At 53.2% G+C, this 20,051-nt stretch overlaps 1 long non-coding RNA gene across 1 annotated transcript; it reads right to left on the bottom strand.

Annotated features, from left to right (window-relative positions):
* Positions 1-3,840: 3,840 nt before the first annotated feature.
* LOC105094123 (uncharacterized) lies at positions 3,841-19,472 on the bottom strand. Its single transcript, XR_837621.3, has 3 exons — positions 19,333-19,472; positions 7,652-7,764; positions 3,841-7,325 (listed from the first exon to the last, which is right to left on the bottom strand). It is a non-coding gene; the product is annotated as an uncharacterized LOC105094123 (long non-coding RNA).
* Positions 19,473-20,051: the final 579 nt, after the last annotated feature.

Below are 20,051 nucleotides of genomic sequence, written 5' to 3'. Positions count from 1 at the left end.
ATGGTGGTCATGATTTGTCTCCACGCTTCCAGGCATGGATGTGCCCCTAAGCTTACGGATGGAAACCTCCCGGGACTCCACCGCCCTCTGGATCCCTCCGCCAGCAGCCCCATGCGCACTGCAGGATTTCCTGATGGACGTGGTACATTTGCCGGTTTGCTGCCCCCGCATCCTCCCCTCTAATTCTCCCTTCAGTCCGCTGCAAGCCGGTCTTGGTTTCTGCTCCCCACTTCCCCAGACCTCCCTGCAGCATCCAACATGGTCAGCCGCTTGCCTTCTGGAAAGTTGCTCCTCTGTTGCCCTCTTGCCTGCCGCCCCCTGTGGATTTTCCTCCTGCCTCCCTGACTGTTCTGACTTCCTTTCCTTGGCTGCCCCTCCTTCTCTGAGTGACCTGCAAAAATTGAGGGACTTCAGGCCTAGTTCTGGACCATTGTCTCTGCTCTCTGAACTCTCACTCCCCCGGTGGTTGCATTGGAACCATGGCTTTAAATACCCAGTATGGCCTTTCCTTAAGCCCCAGACCTGTACAACCTTCATTCGGGGCTCAAATAAACACCCTAAATTTAACACACCAGAAATGGAACCCCTCGTTTCCCTTGCTAATCTGATCCTCCTCCATCTCCTTCATTCACTTAGTGGCCCCACCAACCACACAGCTGCTGCAGCCTGGAGCCCGTGGGGCATCCTTGACTTCTCCAGCATCCTCGTCTCCTACATCCAGCTCATGGCCGATCCCCATCTAGCCTGTCTCCAAATCCGTTCTTCAATCTGTCCCTTTCTCTTCATCCCAATTCCTGCCGCCCCAATCCATGGGACACTTTATACTAAACATTATTTCTGGTTTATCTGAAATTCAAATGTAACTGGGCATCCTGTATTTTTATTGGTAAGTCTGGCCACCCTGCCTGCGAAGGGCCAAAGCTGGCCAGGGCCTCCTGCTTGGTCTGACCTCACTCCTGCCAAGGAGGCCCTGTCCCTGCTACCCGTGGGGTCAGAGTAAACCAGGAGAGCCCCCGCCTCCCAGCCTGCAGCACTGAGAGGGAGGCCAAATCCTCCACAGCCCCTCAGATGTCTGCAGGGCTCAGCCAGAGCCAGGGTCCAGGCCTGCTCTCATTCCGGGCTGCTCTGACACAGAGCTTTCCGTTCTGCTTGGTGTCAGTGATGCTTGCGCTGGGGTTCTGATTTTCAGGATGGAGGGGACTGATATTCGTGGTCCCTGCAGAGGGCCTGACTCATCCAGTGCCCAGTGAATGATAGTGCCCCCACATCCTCCTCGGGCCGGCTGCCTGTGTGGACACAACAAGGGCCAGGCAGGTTAGGAAATGATTCTCCTTGGGGAAAGGCTCCTGCACTCCCAGGGTAGCTTCCTTTTAAATCACTGTGCTTAGGCCACGTGTAGTGGTGAGGAGCCCTGTTTCGGGGCAGTTCTGGGAATTACAAGGACGAAGTCTGGCCTTGCAGGGGTGGAGCACCGTGGAGGTGTGGACACTTCTGTGCAGGCTCGCTGCGTCCACACAGGACAAAGTCCAGACCCCGCGCCAGGCCCTGGCTTATCTGTCCAGCCCGTCTCCTCCCCCCATCTTCTTGTCTTCCTGCAAACTCCTGCCAAGCGTGGAAGCAGAAAGCGCTGGTCATTTAGGATCAGAGAGAGCATCCTTTTACTAAAAGTCTGCTCTGGGGGAAGATGTCACTTCTTCTCCAGGCCTCCACTTCTCCATCAGCTGAATGGGGCTGCGGAATTCTGCCTGCTTCCCTGGCAGAGCAAACTGGACCTACCACGCAGCCGAGAGCTCAGGAAGCGGGCGCTTCTGTCTAGGTCCATGGAGACCCAGCTCCTGGTCACCCCAGAGAGGTTTCTAGTTGCCCCCATAGACTTGGAGCTGGTTCTTCTGTTTCGGTAGCATTTTCTATACTTTTCTGTATTGCTTTCAGCAATATCTTGCTTGGTACCTCTGGATTCTGAGAGCTCCTTGACCTGCAGGAGTCTGTTTTCCCTGCACACAGATGATGCTCAGTAAGTGCCGAATAAACAAATATTACACTGTACACTGGAAACTGACACAACAGTGTAAACTGACTATCTTCAATAAAATTAAAACAAACAAACATAGACTTTGGAATTCAACTGACTTCGGTGTCTAGAAGACAGAGGCTCCTCCACCTCCTACTGCCTTCTGGCTATTCTGAAGCAAAACGTTAATTCCTGTCCCTGGAAACAGGGCCCTCCTTTGGCCAACCTTAAGTCCCCTCGGGAAGATTAGGCTCTGTATTCTAATAATTAGTCCTTTTCATGCCTATGGGAGAGCAGCGCTGATTGTAAGCCAGGCCTTTTATTTGTGCTATTTTAGTTAATCTTCCCAATAACCGTAGGGAGTGAGTACTTGTTACTATCATCCCCATTTTACAGATGGAGAAACTGGGATCCAGAGGGATTAAGTAGCTTGCCCAGAGTCACATAGCCAGCAAGGAGGGATTTGAACCCAGCCAGTCTGATGCTGGAGCTGATGCCCTTGAACTTCTGGGGGTTAGTAAGGAAGAAAGCCTGGAGGGACTGTGTGCTGGTGGAGTGAGAGGTGTGCGTGTGAGCGTGCAGGGAAAAGGTGGCTGTAGAGGGACAGGGCCACAGGAGAGGGGGACCCGGGGAGGGGGAGAGAGGAGCCCCCGGGCTGGTCAGCCAGGCTGGCCGATGGGGCTGGGGGAGGGGAAGGGGGCGGGGACGGAGACGGGGCGGGGCTTGGTGAGCCCGCCCCCGAGCCCTCGCGTCGCTTGGGAGCTAGTGGGAAGCGGCGCGCTGAGTGGGCCGGGCTGGAGACCGGAAGGCCGGCTCCGCTACGTGGCGGCCTCTCGCAGGCTCCGCGCTCGCGGCCGAGCAGCCTGGGCGGGCAGGACCCTGCCTCGCACCCGAACCCGCCTCTCCCTCCGGGTTTACTCCCGCTAGGACTGGACTTTTATATTAAAAGGTGGATTTAAACATGGCCAGCTTCAGTGAGTGATGCAGCGGGCGCTCTCGGAGACGCCGGCCACCCACAACAGGGTGTCCCTCCTGCCGTGGGTTCCCCTTCCTCCCCGCCACGTGAACCGCCCAGGCCGCTGGCCCGAGTCGTCCGCGGGCGGGGGGCATCCCTGAGCGAGCGGGTGCTCCTGGCCGCAGCTCGGGCTGCCCGGAGGGCCGGCCAGTACAGCCTCCAGCTTGGGCGCGGGGGCTGGGTGTGTTTTGGTGACAGCCGTATCCCCAGCACCTTGCGCTGTGTACTTAGGTGCACACCAGACGTTTAAGCTACACAACATAGCCTGCAGACACGTTCAGGAGTCAGCCATGGGTCGGAACCCCAGCCCCACTACTAACCAGCTCAGGGGAGGGCTTAACCTCTCCAAGCATTAGTTTACCATCTCTGAAATGGGGGTGACTTCTGAATGGCGTTTTGAAGATTATCTCTAATATTTATTGATCATTTCCTTTGTATCAGGCATCATTTTTAGGGCTTTGCCTGTTTTCACCGAATCCCCGCAACAACTTACTGAGGCATGTAAATCATTATCCCCGTTCTGTATGTGAGGAAACTGACCCTCAGAGAGGTTAAGTAAGTTTCCGAAGGTCACACTGTTGGACAGGCAGTGTGCTAGGAGGCAGAGCCAGGTATCAGACTCAGGCAGTTGGCTAAAGCTGCTTCTAAAGTGTGTGGGTCTTAGCATAGTGCCGGGCACTGGTGAGTGCCCAGCGAAAGGGAGCCATTGGTGTTTATTAACAAACAGGTGGGGGATGGAGTGGAAGGTTCCTGGTTCTTTTTGAAAGAAGTGAAACGATGGAATTTTGTACTGTTCACTGTTCATTCATTCGTTCAATCTTTATTCAACAGTTCTGCAAACATTGCCCAGATGCAGGGAGGGTGGGTGTTGGGGACCAAATGACTCAGGGTTCTTCATGCTCCTTGGATCCTGTTTGGGGGCAAGGAGCAGAGAGCCATTCAAGTGAATTTAAGGGAGAAAGTTTCCCTGTAGAGACCTGGGCAGTGGGAGGAGCTGTGCAGCCTCGGTGACCAGAGGTTGCCAGGCACCTGGGCCTGTGGTCACTCCTCTGCCAGCCTGTTCCCCACTTCCCCGCAGACTGACTGTGTCTTAGAGGCTCTGCCCCTCGGGTCCCCCAAAAGTAGTGTGCAGCGGATTCTGGGTTGCCATGGTAACAACCCAGACACTAATTCTACATGTTTATCGGTTCTTACCACTCCGGAGTCTGCATCCCCTGATTGTAGTTGGGTCTTTCTGAGTTTAAATCCTATCCCTTCCTCCTCCCACCAAGGGGTGGGCTCATCTGTGTGAGAGCTGACTGCCTGCTGCTCCATCCTCAGCAAGGAGGGGGACACTGCTGAAAAAGAGTAGGAAAGTGTCCTCATAGTGTCTACTATGAGCAGACTAAGGGACGGGGCACTGCCAAGCGTCCCTTTCAGATGACTATTCTACACTATTTTTATTTTGTCAATTTATATCCCTTTCCCCAAGACTGTTAATAATAAGCCACGAGGATGTCCCAAAGTATATTTCCAACCTTGTTATTGCCGGTTTCCTTCACAAGCCAGCTTTTCTGGGCAGACCGGTCTAATCTGCCAATGGGTCATGCCAGCTTCCTTACTGCCCCCAAACTTCTGCTCACACTTTCCAGAAAACCCTCCTTTCCAACTCTTAGCCCTTAAAACCCAGCTCAAGTTCCTCTAAGAACTTCCCACACGATTCCAGCCTGCAGTGGTTAGGATCTTCTGAGTGTGTCTCCCACTCATTTGGTCATCTCCTGTATTGTTGTAAGGACAAGTTAGTGAAAGACTCTCAAATGGATGAGAGAAATAAAAAGATTACTGGTGTCCTGTCTGGGCCCCCTTCCAGGCTCTCTCTGCCTGTCACTGCCTTTGAGCTATTTTACAACTTTGTAAGTCGCTGAAAACCAGCAATAATGCCCATGACCGGTGTTTAGAGAAATGTACATTAATCTGGTCCTGTGGAATCCAACTGATTATTGCCCTGTGGATAGACTTCTTCTGCACCTATATGTAAGGTGATTCCAACATTCTGATTACCTCTACCTGTGTGATTCTTGGAATTCCCCTTTGAACCACTTGGAACAGCTCAGTTGTTTTCCTCATTAATGAATGAGTTAATAGAACCTTTATAATTTGATGAGAGTCATACTTTTACCTCCATCCCCCAAATTATTCTTTGATATTATTTAACTCTTGAATGAAAAAAGAATAGTTTGGCTTACTTTCTGTCAGTGTTTTGGGGGAGCGAGCCACAGAAGTCAACTGTAGCTAGCTTTAAGCAAGAAAAGAATCTATTGAGAGATTATTGCCTGGCTTGAGAATCTACAGAGAACCTGAAGTTGTGGGCTTGGAAAGTGGACTGGGGCCGTGGGTGGCTTGGTGGCAGGACTACGGGCAAAGGCACGGGATGGGCTGGCTTGGAAACCACCATGGACATGGCCACTGCTGGACGTCGCTGCTAATGGCCTTCAGCTTCTGCCTCGACCCCCAGCGGCTGCTGCCACAGTGTGAACACTGACTGGTTCCTGCGTGTTCTCATCTCTTGCTCAGCACTGGGAGTCCTGGGCAGGGTTATCCTGTTGTCTGAGCCAAGGCCCATGCCCTCCCCCCGGCCTCTGGTCTGGGAGGCAGGGACCTACCATCCTCCAAGATTCAAACAGTGGGAGCACCTCCCCCGGTAAGAAAAGGGCTGCCCCCAAATGACAACTGTCTACCAGTCTTTTCTTGAAACTAAATTGTGAGGTCTGGAAGTATCATCACAAAGTCCTCACATTCCTTTTTCAGACGGTGCGGGGACCACTCAGGGGCCAGGTCTCCCAGACCTGGTGGAGACTTTTTGAGGAGGCCAGGAGAATATGGAATTAGAGCATGTCCCAGCTGGGCAGGTCACAGACGTCACCTCGCCCGGTCCTCTCTCAGGGTCACTGAGCTGTCTGAGCTGGAGGCTCTGTGTGGACGTGGATAGTCCCAGCCTCGCGCTTTGGGGATTGTCCATCAAATGTTCATGAACTGGGGCATGCCCGCTCACCCCCAAATCTGGTTATTGTCACCAGTGGGAGGGAGCAGCGGCCGGCTAATTTAAAACAGAGCACCCCGAGTCGCGTGTGGTTCCTGGGCCGCTTCCCAGCTCTGTTGGCAGCAGACTTCTCTTCCGCAGTGGTTTGCTGACGTGGCTGCTGCGGGCGGACGGGAGGCACAATTTTCTGAAGATCCGTTTGCAAAACTGCAGCCCTGCCCTTGAGAACCCTCTGCATATCGCAGCTGTGAAGAGATGGGAGTGCAGGGCCAAGGGCGGCCTTCTGACGGGCTGGCCAACATCCCCGGGAGGCCCACGGCTTTGTCCACGCACTAAGGAGCCGAGGCTGTGTCATATCCCTTCTTGTCATGGTCCTTTGGGGTAAAACGGGTTCCTGTCTTTGCTGAGCTTCGTTCTCCCTCTCCCATTTCTTCCCCATCTCATCCTGATTTCCAGAAGGGAGGAAACAGCCTGGGACTCAGGGATGCACATGCGACCACTGGGCTTCCTTGACCCCCCCCCCCCGACTTGGAGAGATGAGGGTAATCCCCCCACAGCCATCGGCTGTAGCCTTGGACTGGAGTGGTCTCCAGTGGGGTTGGGGGTTCTGGCAGACAGGGAGGCCCTTGGGGTTCAGCAGAGGTGCCCTTGCCGGGAGACGGGAGGTGTCTGGCTCCACCACTGTCCAGACCCCTTCCCCCTCTCCACCCAGGCCCCTTCCCAACTCCAGAGGGACCCAGCCCCCTGGCAGCCCTCACCACCCCTCCCTTCTCTCTGCTGCTATCAGTCAGACCCGGGTTCAAATCGCCCCTCTGCCACTTACTGGGTGACTGTGGGCAAGTTCCTTCCCATCCCCGAGACTCAGTTTCCTCATCTGTAAAATGATGATGACAATAAGACTTGTCTCAAAGACAAGGCAGACATAGAAAGTGCTTGCCGGGCTGCTACTGTGCTGTTTTATGTGCTTTCATCTTTTTTGTTAGTTGGATCAGGTGATGACTCTCTTTCTCTTGCCTTTGGTTTCTCGCAGAGTGTGGTACCTGGTAGGTGTTCGAAGAGTTGTTGGCGGAGGTGGTGGGGAAGGGGGTTGACCCTGTTGGGCGCTGCCTGGTGTCTGCCGCATTCTGCATACTCTTCATCATACGCCACTAGGTGGAGATCATACCCAGCTTACAGACGGTGACACTGAGGCTGAGAGTGCTGGGAGGCAGTGTCTTCCTAGAACCCCGGGCTGAATTCTGTTCTCCCTAACTCCTCTCTAGTTCTTCTGCTCCATCAGTCTGCAAACACCCAAGAGTGGTTGATTAGCAGGAGAGAAAATGAAAAGGCAGTCAAGATTTTTCTATTTTATCTTGTTTTTAAAACTCTTGCAGACATTTGCTTGCCTGTCTGAAATGGTCTTGAGCCTGGTTTTGGGAAGGAGCCCCAGATCCCTGCATTTCCTTGTACACGTTTTCAGCTGGAGTGGTAGAGGCTGCCCCTCACTCCCTTAGTTCTCAGGAAAGCAGGGGGAGTAGAGAGAGGACCCTGCTGGGTCAGCTGGGGCTTTTCTCCCTCCAGGGTTTCCAGACTGGTGGGTTCTACCAGCTATGGGCACAGACCTTACCCGTTAGGGGTGGCTGTGTGCTTGGGGTGCGGGCCGGTGTGCACATCCTGGAGTCACACCCACCACTGTCACTCCATTGCTCTTTGAGTCACTCAAAGCCTCAGTTTCTCCATCTGTAAAACAGGAATGATAACAGAACCCACCTCAGGGATGGTTGTGAAAGGTAGATGTGTTTATGAACAGAACCACCCAAACTACTCTAGATACACTGAATTTCCCCACCCCCCAGGCAATCCCTGGAATCGGGGGCTCCTTATGTTCAAGAAAGATCACACACATTCTTTCATGTAGTGGGGGCACTCTCAATTATTATTATTTTTTTTAACAAACAAGAGCTGTTTGGGTGAGATACGTTACCAGAAACAAACTCCATAGGGTCGTTTTGGCCATTTACTAAGGTCATCTGAGGAACTGCTGAATGAAAAGGAGGCTGGCAAGTTTAACCCACGTGTGGAACCGACTCTATGGCATCATAGGTTGCAATGTGAGCGTGAACAGATCTTTTGAGGACACTTAAGAAAGCTGCAGTCAGTGGCTGCAGGATGGAGAACAGGCACTGACACCTCCGGATGAATGGACCACCAGCTGCCCTAATGTTATGCAAATAGGTGTTCGAGGCTTGGGATAAAAATTCCAGTGAAAGCATCCTACACATTCCAAAAATGCTGTATCCACTGCTGGGAACCAAGACGGGAGGGAAGAAGATGTGCTCAGAAAACTCAGATGACTCAAAGGGTGGCTTTGATGATGGCGGAGACCCTGAGCGCACAGATGAGTTGGAAGGGGTGGCAAGAGATTGAGTCGTGGAATGAGGATGAAGACAGCAACTCTTCTAAATTAACATACAGTTATATGTAACGTGATCGTAGACATGAATGACAAGTCATAAATTAATTGTTTACATAGACATTTAACTATTTCACCTACTTAAAAAAAGATTATCTATTCAATCAGGTCACACATCCTTTGGATCTTTTGAGTGGGGAAATAAGAATCATCATATTTTGGGGTTTGTTATTTGGGTGCTCTCGGTGCCCTTTCTCCCCCAACATCCCCTTTCCAGAAGGCCCCACTCTATCCCTTGTGACCCTCTGCCCCAGGGCCACCTCTGGCTGCCTGCACTGGGGGTGACTACCAGGGCCAAGGAATTGATACCCCAGGAGCAGCCCTCACTCTGTGACTGATGGGCTGGGGTATAAATCCCCCAGCTCCCTCGTCCCTTGAACAAGTCGATGCTGGAGTGTGTGCTCTGCACCTGCCCCCACAGTTCCCAGGTGGCGTTACGGTCCTGGTGCCCCAGTGGTAACCTGCTTGACAGCCCAAACTTTATAGGCTGTTACTTTCCTTCTCCCTTCCTGGTGCCTCCAGGATTCCCTCCAAACGAAGTAAGTTGACGAGGATGCTTGTCTCAGGTCTGCCTCTGGGGAAATCGCACCTACAGCAAGCGCATAGGACCAGGAGAGCGCCGTTATTATCACCCACAATTACTCTGATAAAGATCAGGAAAATACAGTTCTTGCTTTGTGTCCTCTTTCCCCAGAGCTGGGGGAGCCTGGCCAGGGGTCTCTTTTAGGTCTGGTTGGGAAAGGGGAGGTCTGACTATATATTTATCTCAAAGCAATCTCAAAGTGATTTTCTCTCTCTCTCTCTCATTTATATGCCTGAGCAGCTAAGCCAAAAAGCAGTCCATCCAGAGCAATTAAAAGCTTCCTTTGCCAGACCTTGGGGATTTCTCTCTGATCAATGAGAAAAACACCGCAGCTGGAAGACAGCCGAAACCAAGAACAGGGCAATTGTGTGCTGTTCAGATGAGCTAGAACACTATTAAAATTTGTTTTTAAAAAATCTTTTTTATTTTCCAATGTAGGATGGGGGGAGGGATGTCATACAAAGGACCAGAAATTTTTCATTAGTTTTCCAGCCCGTTTTTCCCCAAATTGGAATTTATTTGTGAAAACCTGTATTGGGCTTATGAGCCATGGTACTATTATGTTTATGATAATATGTGATATTTATATTAAATTATTAAACATTGTATTTATAAGTATATTTATAATGAATGATACAGTAATAGCAGGGATCTTGTAACTCTAGTTACAACGTGCTGGTCACGTGCTAAGAACATCAGGTGTATCTCAGCTGACCCTAATGACACTATGAAGAGGTCACTGTTATCATCACTTTTTATCGATCAGCTACTCAGGCTCAGAGAAGTTAAGTAGCTTGCCTGAGACCACACAGCCAGGAAGTAGCAGAGTGGTTACAAACGCAGGCAGTCCGGCTTCAAAGCCTGGGTTCTTCACAGTGGGAAAAGCAACCTGGCTTTCACACCAGAATAGAAGGGACCGACTTGCTTGGCCGACGTCATTGCCAAGGGCGGGCTCATCTGGACTTGCCTTCCCCAAACAAGCTGAAACAAGGTGGATGTTGAGTCTCATGCCATTCCTCCCTGCCGCTCTCTGCTGCAGAGAAGTCGGAGAGTTTTACAAATTGGGTTTCCCCAGGTCCCAGCTGCCTGTGGCTGCAGAAGGAGCCCCTAGGAGACAGCTCTGTGTCCACAAATAAGCCGGTTCCCACTGGAGCCCATGCTGTGCTGGGAGCAGTTGAGCGATTGCTTCTTGAAAAACAGGGTGAATGCAGAAAACACCCAATGCTGGCTCCTGGAAGAGTCTGGGGTGCCCACGGAACAGGGAGTGGATGAACAAGGAAAGTCTCCAAGGGATATCTTGGGATGCCACAGGGAATAGAGTCCTGCCAGCATCACCTGGTCGTCATTCACTGTGTGACTTTGGCCGCATCACTCCTCTGCTCTATTTCCTCCTGGGTGAGGTGGGTGGATGGTTCAGAGAAGCCCTGAAGTCCCTCTTACTCTCAGGGATCTGTGAGCAACACTTCCCGCAGGCGGCTGGGACCCCACCCTTTGCTCCACGCACTTCTGCTCTCTCCACATCCTCGTGCTGGCTCGTGTCAAGCTGAGGGTCCGGCTGGACCACTGTAAATTCATGAGGTCAGTGAATGGGAGCTTCTTTGTGCTTGGATTTGCAGTGTAGGTTTGGCACAGTGGATCCCAACCAGGGGCAATTTTATCTCCCTTGCCCCCGGACATTTGGAAGTATCTGGGAATATTTTTGGTTGTCACGAGGGGGAGGGTGCTGCTGGCATCTACTGGGCAGAAGCCAGGGATGCTGCTAAGCCTCCTACAATGCACAGGACAGGAAGGGTGACCCGGGCCGTCGTGCCAGTGGGTGAGGTTGAGAAGCCCTGGACCAGAGGAGGCTGGACGGACCATGGGCTGCAGGTGGCAGGGACTGTGCATGCCCTGGCCTTCCCTCCTCTTCAAACTCCTTTCCCCCAACAACCGGGAGCAGGTCACCAGATAAGTATGGCTGCAACAAGTCAGAGTTATTCATTTGAGAAAATAAGCCATACATGCATTCGGTAAGAAATCCTACAAAAATGGCTCAAAGAGGCACACAGTGAAGAACTATCATCCTGCACATCCGTGTATCCTGGTCTCCCAGGACCCCTGGCCCACCGGTAGCCACCCCTCACCTGTTTCTTGTGTTATGTTAATCTTGTCAGGCCAGGGTTTCTCAGTCATAGCACTAATAACATTTCAGACCAAATAATTCTGTGTTGTGGGGACTGTCCTGGGCATTGCAAGATTTTTAGCATCATCCCTGGCCTCTGTCCTCCAGATGCCAAAAATGTCCCCAGACATTGGCAGATGTCCCCAGGGGCCCTGGTTAGAACCACTGTTCTGGAGATAGCCGTTGCATATTCTCACATGTATGTATTCATGAAAACATGTATTTTTCTTTTGGTGCTTGGCGATATTAGATACTCATTGAGTATTTATTAAAAGAATGGGTACCTGAGAATAAAGCAGTTTAAATAATCAGTCAAATCCTGTCTTAAATGGCAGGTGACAAGTACCCTAGCACAAGTACAGAATATTTTTTTCTGATTTTCATTTACCGGTTTTGCTCGAAGGAGGACCATCTTGTGATGCTCCCTAAACTCTATTTCTCTCATGGCTAAAGGCTGGGGTTTGGGGGCTGAGTCCCACACGCCTCAGCTGTCCTTTCTTGGAAGCAGCCGGGCTGCTGCAGTGATGGGGATGACCTACGCCCAGCACGTGAGGGCCTCCTTCCCCTCCCCCGACCGACAGGCTGGGAGAGGCGCCGGGGACATGCCTGGTCCTACCCCCAGGGGCCCCTCCCACTCGTCTGTCCTGCTCTGCCAACATCTGGCTTTCGTGACAAACTGTGGCCTCAGTTCCGGAGAGTGCCCTTTCTAAGAAGGTGGGGGCATCAGTCCAGCTTGGGCAATCAGCCCAAAGTCCATTTTGTGTAATTCTGGGCGGCCTGCCCAGTTTCTTCCTGGAGTGCAGCTGGGCCTGGGATGGTCTCTGGATTTTCTGTTTCCTGGGGTGGAGTGGGTGGGGAGCTGGGAGCTGGGCAGGTGACCTGTGCCCATCACCTTTGGGACCTGCTCAGGGTGGACACCCCACCCAGGGCCTGCTTGCTTATCAGTGGGCCCTGGACGGGGTGTGGATGGGGGAATGCACGGTGGTGGGTGGGGGAGGGGCAGGGCCCTGGGAAACTCCCCAGGGAACAAGGCAGATTACGGTCAAGAGTCATGGTGACAGGTGCCGCCTGGATGTACTGGCTGGGAGTTCAGCTGAGGCCAGGCTGAGGGTCCCTCTTTGTGGTGGTTTTAGGATAATCAGACTTATTCCCTGGTGGCTCATTGAGGACAAAGAGAGGTACCTTCAGAAGCTGCATGGCCCTGTCCAGCCGTGAGGTCCAACCACGAGGATGAAGTCACCCACCATGGTTCATGCCAGAGTCTCCTAGCTGAGTCACAGAGGCCCACCAGGTTCAAGGTGGAGGACACAGAAGGGCTGTGTCAAGGTCCCACTGGAGGGAAGCACATGGGATGGGAGACACTGTTGCGGCCGGTTTTAGAAAATGCCACCTGCTTTTAGAAGATGCTGTCATGGGCTCCAGCCCTGGAGGAACAGGGGAGAGCAGAGTGCTCCCTGGGTCACCGCAGCCCTCAGACCCCTCAGCTCCCCTGACGATTCTCTTTTAAGCTTCTCTCCAACAGCTAGTTCAAGCGGGGTGGGCGGGGCCGGCGGGGGGAATATTCAGGCGCACTTGCCAGGTCTGCACCTTCAGGCCAGCAACTCTTGTCCATCCCGGAATCTCCTTCCTCTCCTTGGATCCATCCTCTTCTCCCCTCCTCCCTCCCTCACCATCAGGTCTGTTCCCAGCATTGCCCCATGTTCCTCCTTGAAGGAGGAACTGATACCCATTTTCAGCCTCTCCTCGACTTGGAATCCTCCACTCCTCTGAGATTGCCCTCACATGGTCACCAGCGACCCTCAGTCACTGAATCCTCTTGGTTCTTGTCTTGTTTGCTTTGCTTCTCTGTAGCACTGACCATGACCTGCCTTCCTTCCAGGAACTCTTTCTGTGGTGTCCCTGCATCTTCTCCTGCCTCGCAGACTGGCTCCTTCCTTCCACGCGCATCCTTGGTTCTCACCTGTCATTTAACCTCATGACTTCATCTACTCTGTATTAGTGCTGACCGCAGAATCTGTTCCCTTGTTTCCTACTTATCTCATGAGCTCTGAATCTCACAACTCCGACTTCTCCCTAAATATCCTGACCTGGCAGATCTCAACCATCTCGATCAAAGTTAAACTCAGTGCCCACATCCCACTTTGATCCACCCCTTCCAGAGGTGCTGGGCGCCGCCATGTAATCCATCAAGACAGAAACCGCAGTGCGTCACCAGTGCTTCCTTCTTCTGCTGCCAGGGAATTAACTGCATGGAGTTCTAGCAAGTCTATTGCCAGAATTTCTCTTGAACTGATTCATCCATTCATTCACTTATTCTTTTACTTAGCAAATAAATGCAGAACGTGTACTCTACCCCAGGCACTGTTCTGGTGGCTGGAAATACAGCAGTAAACCAAGCGAAATTTTTACACTCTATGAGGGAGAGAAGGACAATGAGCAGGTAAACAGGCAAACACAGAGCATGAGAAATGGTGGTAAGGGCTGTGAGACAACACGGCTGGGGCAGGGGCTGGGAGAAGAAGCAGGCAGACAGGGAAAGCCTTATTGACCAGCTGACATTTGAGTAGAAGCCAAAAGGAAACGAGGGTCAGCCAGGTGGATACTGGGTCTTTCTTCTCCATCCCCATGGCTACAGCCCTGCTTCCCTGTAACCATGGCAACCACCTTCCCAAAGGGAAGGTGAAATAATGAGTGTGTTGCTTGTTACACAGCAATGGAAAACCAATACACTGGCCCTTACACCATGTAGCAGTCCTTCATCCGTCCCTGCTTCCAAACAAGTTTGCTTTTTCATGTCCTGTGACCACAAGTTTGGTAACTGTACATTTTCTCTCTGGTTAAATCTTATCTGGCCTTCAAAACCCCATTCTAATACACCCTCTTCCCTCCACACCTAGTTTGTCCTGGCCCTCCTCCCACAGCCCCTGGCCCTCAGCCCTCCACGCGCGCAGCGTCGGCTGGTGTGTGCGTGCCTTTTCTCCCTCCGCTCCAGCTTCCAGCACATCGAGGCTTCCTCACTTGGGGATTGGGGGGGGGGTCCTGGATGGGATTCACACTATCCACACATTCTCTCAAACTGCTTGGAGGAGGCTGCTCTGGGCCCACAGCTTTCATCGGATTTTCAAAGAGGCCTGAGGTCCGGAGAAGATTAAGACTGACCGAGGCAGGATGTCAAGACATGTCTCTTGAATTTAAGCCACTGGGTTAGTACCCACTAAGGGAATTTTCAGTTTAAGCCTGGTTGCTAATTGTGGCTTTGCCAGAAGAATTTGAAGTTTCCTGGGCATTCCGCAGGAGAGCCTCTGCTCTGACACGTGTCAAACGGCAGTCATCAGGCAGGCAGCCCCAGGCTCCAGCCAGGGATGAAGGTGGTCCAGGCTGCGGAAGGAGAAAGGGTCGGGCATGGGGGGAAGGCGGGGAGCAGGGGTGCAGGGAAGCTCCTTCACTTGCAGGAGGAAGAAACCGAAGGGAAAGTCTCGGAGACAAAGTGGTGGGGGCGGGGCGGGTGCTGCGCCCAGGAGGCTGGCTCGCTCTGCGCTGACGGGGGGACGGTGTTTCTCCTTTTAACTGTGCCAGGTGCTGGATCGCCGCTCCCCGCGCCGGCTCCCCTGGGCTCTCAAGGCCTGCCTTGGCAGTGGCAGGTTATTTTTAGCCCTCCAGTAAGTGGAACAAAGCAGGGCCGAGCTCTTGGCTCTCGGCTGGCAGGGCGCAGAAGCTTTCTGAGGAAGCGCAGGACTCCCTCTCCAGCCACAGGGGATGTGGGTCCGGCTCCCTCCGAGGTTGTCTCCCACAGGGGCTTGGAAGGGACGCCCTCACCAGCTGGAGGGGCCGGGGAGGTGCGCTGGGGCGGCTGGGGCAGCACAGGCCAGCTGCGCTTTCTCCAGGGGTTCGCGCTTGGTGCCTGATGCTGGCCTCTCCCGGAGGCTCACTCTGCGGGAGAAAATGATTTGTCCTGGGACCGCCTGGGCTTGGATGGGCAAGGCAGGGCGCTCTAGGCCAGGGGTTGGGAAAATGGGTGGGCCCCTGACCTCAGCTAGAAACACTTGTCCCTGCAGTGAGGGGAGGTGTGGGGGAGAGCAGCTGGACCCCGTGGTGAACCATCAGGGTCAGCCTTGAGCATTGATCTGCCAAATATTTGCCTGGATCCCTGCCCCTGCCGGTTTCCTGCCCTCACGCCCTCCTCGCTTGTACCCGGGCCCTGCCTCAGGGGCACAGCCCTCCCCCTTGTACCTGGAGGGGTCAGCACTGTTTCCCAAAGAGGCCTTTTCAGGCAGGCCTGGCTGGTACAGCCCCTTCCTGGAGGGCATGGGCTGCGGGTGAAGGTGACAGGCCGGGGGCTGGGTGCTGGGGCCAGGTTTCCCCACGGACCCTTTGTTTGAAGTGGCTCCCTCAGCGAAGCTGGACTGGAGTGGTCAAGGTTCAGCGCAGCTGCCCACGGAGAACCAGCCTCCACGAGGCCAGGCCATCTGGGCCTCCTCCCCACAGCCGCCCCGCCCCACCAGGAGCAGATGGAGGGAGGCGGGAAGGACTTGGCCAGGGCCTGGGAAGAAGGAAAGAACCCATCTGCCTGCCTGTCTGTCTGTCTCTCTCTCTCACACACACTCCCCAAGAGTGTCTACCCTGGGGTCAGCCACCATGCTGTTATTCCAACGTGCTCAGCCATATTCCAATGGCTAAGTCACAAGGCCAGGCCTGATTCAAGGATTGGGAAACTGGCCCCAGCTCTTCGTGGGAGAAGCGGCAAAGTCCCCTCACACAGGGGCACGGATGCAGGCAGGAGAGGAGGACTGTCACCATGTTTGCAGATGTTCCTCCCCGGATGCACCCTCTGGATCCTGGTAACCCTGGAGTTACTTTCGATCCATTTCACCGAGGAGGAAACTAGGATTCAGAAAGACAGAGCAGCTTGTCCAAGCGCGCACAGCCAGGTGTCAAACCCAGGGCGGGTGGACCACTGATGCTGCCGAGACGGGGAGGGAGAGAGAGAAGGTCCTGCACCTGTTCTCTGAGATTCCAGAACCCGGGGCAGGGGGCAGGGCCATGTGCCTGCCTGGACCACTTCCTTCTCAAGTCACGATGCGGAGAATTAAACTCCTGTCACTGGAAGCCAAAGTCATAGTCCTCAACATGCTGTGATCTCAGCCCCATTCTCTGCCTTTGCCTTACCTCTGGTTGAGGCAGTCTTTACTTATCCCTCGAGGCCCAGCTAAAAGGCCACCTCCTCCATGATGCCCTTCCTAATCCCGCCCCGCCCCACCCCCTGGAAGTATGAGTTCTTCTCCCTCGAAGTCTCCCGTCTCTTCATGGGCTTCTTGCACTGCTCTCACCATCTTCTGATGACTGTGTTATAGGCTTTCGCTACGTACCTGTCCATCTTACTTATTAGACTAGAACAGAAAGTGTTTGTTTTGGCCTCAGGGCCGTGGTGCACTGGTAAACCAGCTCTCTGATTTGTGGTGCTTGCCAATTCTCAGGGTGTAAATACTCCCACCGTGGCCAATTTCAAGCTCTGACAGTTTAACAACAGGCTCACAAAATTCCTGAGTACTTACCAGCTGGCTCTGGTGAACCAGTGCTCATGGGCTCCAGCTCACCACTGCTAAGGCTTAAGGTGTGTGCCTTTAGCAGGTGCACATCAGGCTGGTGCCACAGAATCCTTGCTTAGATGGACTACTCTATTCAACTTATTTTTTTCCAGTCTGGAGACCCTGCTTTGTTCCTAGAAGAATTTAGAAAGGACATCTTGGGGGGGATCATCTATGTACATGGTGACAGTCCTCCCTTGTACCATGCCCCATTGTGAGGGGACTTTGCAGCTTCTCCCATGAAAAACCGGGGCCAGTTTCCCATTCTTTGAATCAGGCCTGCCCTTGTGACTTAACTTAGTCATTGGAATATAGTCAAAGTGACTCTGTGACCTTGGGTTCGTCTGCTCTTGTCTTGGGATCCTGCCAGCTCCTGTGTATGGAGCCCAGGCCCCCCTGCTGAGAATGAGAGGCCCCCAGGGGCTGAGGCACCCCACCTCAGCTAAGCCATCCTAGATCAGCCAGGCCTGGTAAACCCTGACGCTGGCCAAAGATGTAGGAGTGAGCCCAGCCGGGGCCAAAAGAACCAGCCAGCTGAGCCCAGCCCAAATTGCTAACCTGCAGAACCATAAGCTAAATAAATGGTTATTGTTTTAAACTCCTGAGTTTTGGGGTGGTTTGTTAAGCAGCAAAAGCTCACTGATATAAGACCATCCTTGTGTACAGAGGTAGCTCAGCTTCCAACTGGACTGTCCATCTCCGAGTGAGGAAGGAGGAGCCTCCTGCTCCCTGTAGCTCATTGGCCATGAACTCGGCTGTCAGCACTGCTGACCCCACAGCACGTGAATTCTGGGAGAATCTTAATCCTCCCCTCCACGCAGCCTAGAGGAACCCGGAAGATGTGGATTCACTGGCTCCCTGATAGAAGGCTTGGACGAGAGGCCTGAGTCTGTGGCCTTGGACCTGAGCTGAGCTGAGCTCTCCTCTCACTTGCCTTTGTCTGTCACATGCAGCTGCGGGGCTAGGTTCTGCCCTCTTCCTATTGAGCAGTGAAGACTTAATTGCCTTTTGGGGGAAATGTCCCACCAGGAATGGGAAAACTCACAAATTTCTCTTTTCTGCCCTGTATAATAATTTTTTCTTTTTGGGTGGGGAGAAAAGATCCTAATGTGTTTGGGGTGGGGAGGGGGGAGAGAGCTATGCCTTAAACCATTCTTAATAAATTCCTACTTTCAGTTCAAGAGTAAAATCTTGCCTGTGACCTGTGAAGGGTGTGTGAAAAATACAACCCAGCTCATTCTGCCCTCTAGGTTTGAACCACCGAAACTCTCGCGGCAAAGGGGCATTCTAGAGTGCGAGAGAGGAAGCAGGCCAGGAAACGGGTTTGCAACTGCAGGCCATGGCGTGTGGTTCTCCTCCACCCAGTGACCTTGGGCAAGCCACTCAACCCCTCTGGGCCTGCACAGGGCAAGGGAGACTGGAGAGCTCCGCAGCCCCTTCGATATGTGGTCTTCTTATTGGCTTAAAGGGAAAAGCCAGGGAGAACCAGAGAGGAGGCTTCTGGGAGTTGACTCTACCAATGGGGGTGAGTCCTGACCCCGTTCCATTTGCATGCAGTGTGCTCACTATGGTGACACGGACTCAGTGGTGGCACCTCACTCCGGTGCCTCCCCCAGATTGTATTTGACCTTGGGATGCTGTCAGAACATACACACCCAACATCTCCCCTTTCCCTGCCCACCTCAGCCCAGGGGCCAGGAGCCTTGAACTTGATTGGGTAAGCGAGGAAATGTCAGTAGTGGGCAGAAGGTTAATTAGTGTCACTCCATCATTGAATGACACGCTGTCTCTCATGGATAAGCTGTGTGACCCTGGGCAGGTTGCTTCACCTCTCTGATCCTCCATTTCTTCCTCTAACTTATGATGTCTCGTGAAAAATTTATGATGTTGAATCACAATAAATGCTGAAAACAGCAGTGGTGCTGATGCACGCTTGTTACGTAGAACACATGCAGAACTGAATTTTTTTCCTGTCTACTTAATAGACAATCACGTTGACCCCCGAAGGTCTAGTTTGGCCTCAAGCAGTCACATTACATGTGCACAGACCTGGGAGGTTCACATTTTTCAGTTTCAGGATTTTGAATTTTCTCAGTTATTTGTGGACACCTGGGACTCACTTTTTAATTCTGGGGGGCTCTAAGAATTTTTTTCCTGGGTTTTATGGGGACACACTTGGTGTGTATCTTAGAGGTTTAAGATTGTTAAAAGAATGAAACAGTCCACCTAAAGCATGAAGCTTAGTGCCTAGACTCCTAAACGCTTCGCCAACAGCAACTGCCTCCCACTCCCATACTGACCCTCACTCTGCTAACCAGGAGTTAGATGTCCAGCTCTGGCTGCCAGGGCCACTCAGGAGCCACTGTGCAAGGAGGGTCAAGGGCTGGAATCCAGCTGTGCTAGCTCCCCAGACCCTAGGTCAAGTGACCTGAAGTGCCCACAAGGTCATTCCCCCACTCTCTCCTGATGGGGAGAGGGTGACAGCGTCTACTCTCTCAAGACTCACCCCTCCACTGCTGTATGGATCAGAGGAGACGCCAAAGTGTCAGCAGAGGCAGTCTCCTGCCGTCAGGCAGGCGTAGCCGACGGTCTCCTCTCCACGGTGCAGATGAGCCATTAGCTACAGTCCTCCTATTCGCCATCATATTCCCCCTCCCCCACCCTCGCTCCGCCGGGTTGCGGAGCCCGACCCTGTGGACTACATTTCCCAGGCTCCGTTGCACGCGGGCTTCCTGTGGCTTCAGCCAATGGGAAGCGCTGGAGGGAGAGTGGCGCCTGGGAGGAAGGGAGAATCCCGGGTAAGGTTCCCCGCAGACCTCCCTGCTCGGAGTGGTGTCTGCAGCTGTGGCTGTGTCCCGTCCACGGTTCCAGCTCCTGCTGGGCATGGGTCCAGCTCCTGATATACCCTCTCTTACTTTGTCCCCTCCAGCCCTAGGGAAGCAGCAGTTTCTTACTGCTTCTAAGATCTAGGCTGCTTTGCTGACCCCTGTTAGTTTTTCAGCTACTGCTACCTTGTGTTAATTTACTATTGAACCACTTGGCCTGGGCTCTGGTTTCCCACTGGGACCCTGGCTGCTGCAGCTACCGCGGTAGGCATCTTGCAGCCAGCGGCCCCTGGACCACTCCTTGGACCTAGGGATGTGCCCTAGAAGAAGGGGCACATAGGATCATCTAGCTGGGCATCTCCCCGTGGCCTCACCAGCTCCTGACTCTGTAGGGAGAAGC

The sequence above is a fragment of the Camelus dromedarius genome, chromosome 18, assembly GCF_036321535.1.
Source record: "Camelus dromedarius isolate mCamDro1 chromosome 18, mCamDro1.pat, whole genome shotgun sequence".
In the NCBI taxonomy this organism is placed as follows: Eukaryota; Metazoa; Chordata; class Mammalia; order Artiodactyla; family Camelidae; genus Camelus; species Camelus dromedarius.
Note: the sequence above shows the minus strand (reverse complement) of the source record. Positions and strands in the feature narration are given on the sequence as shown.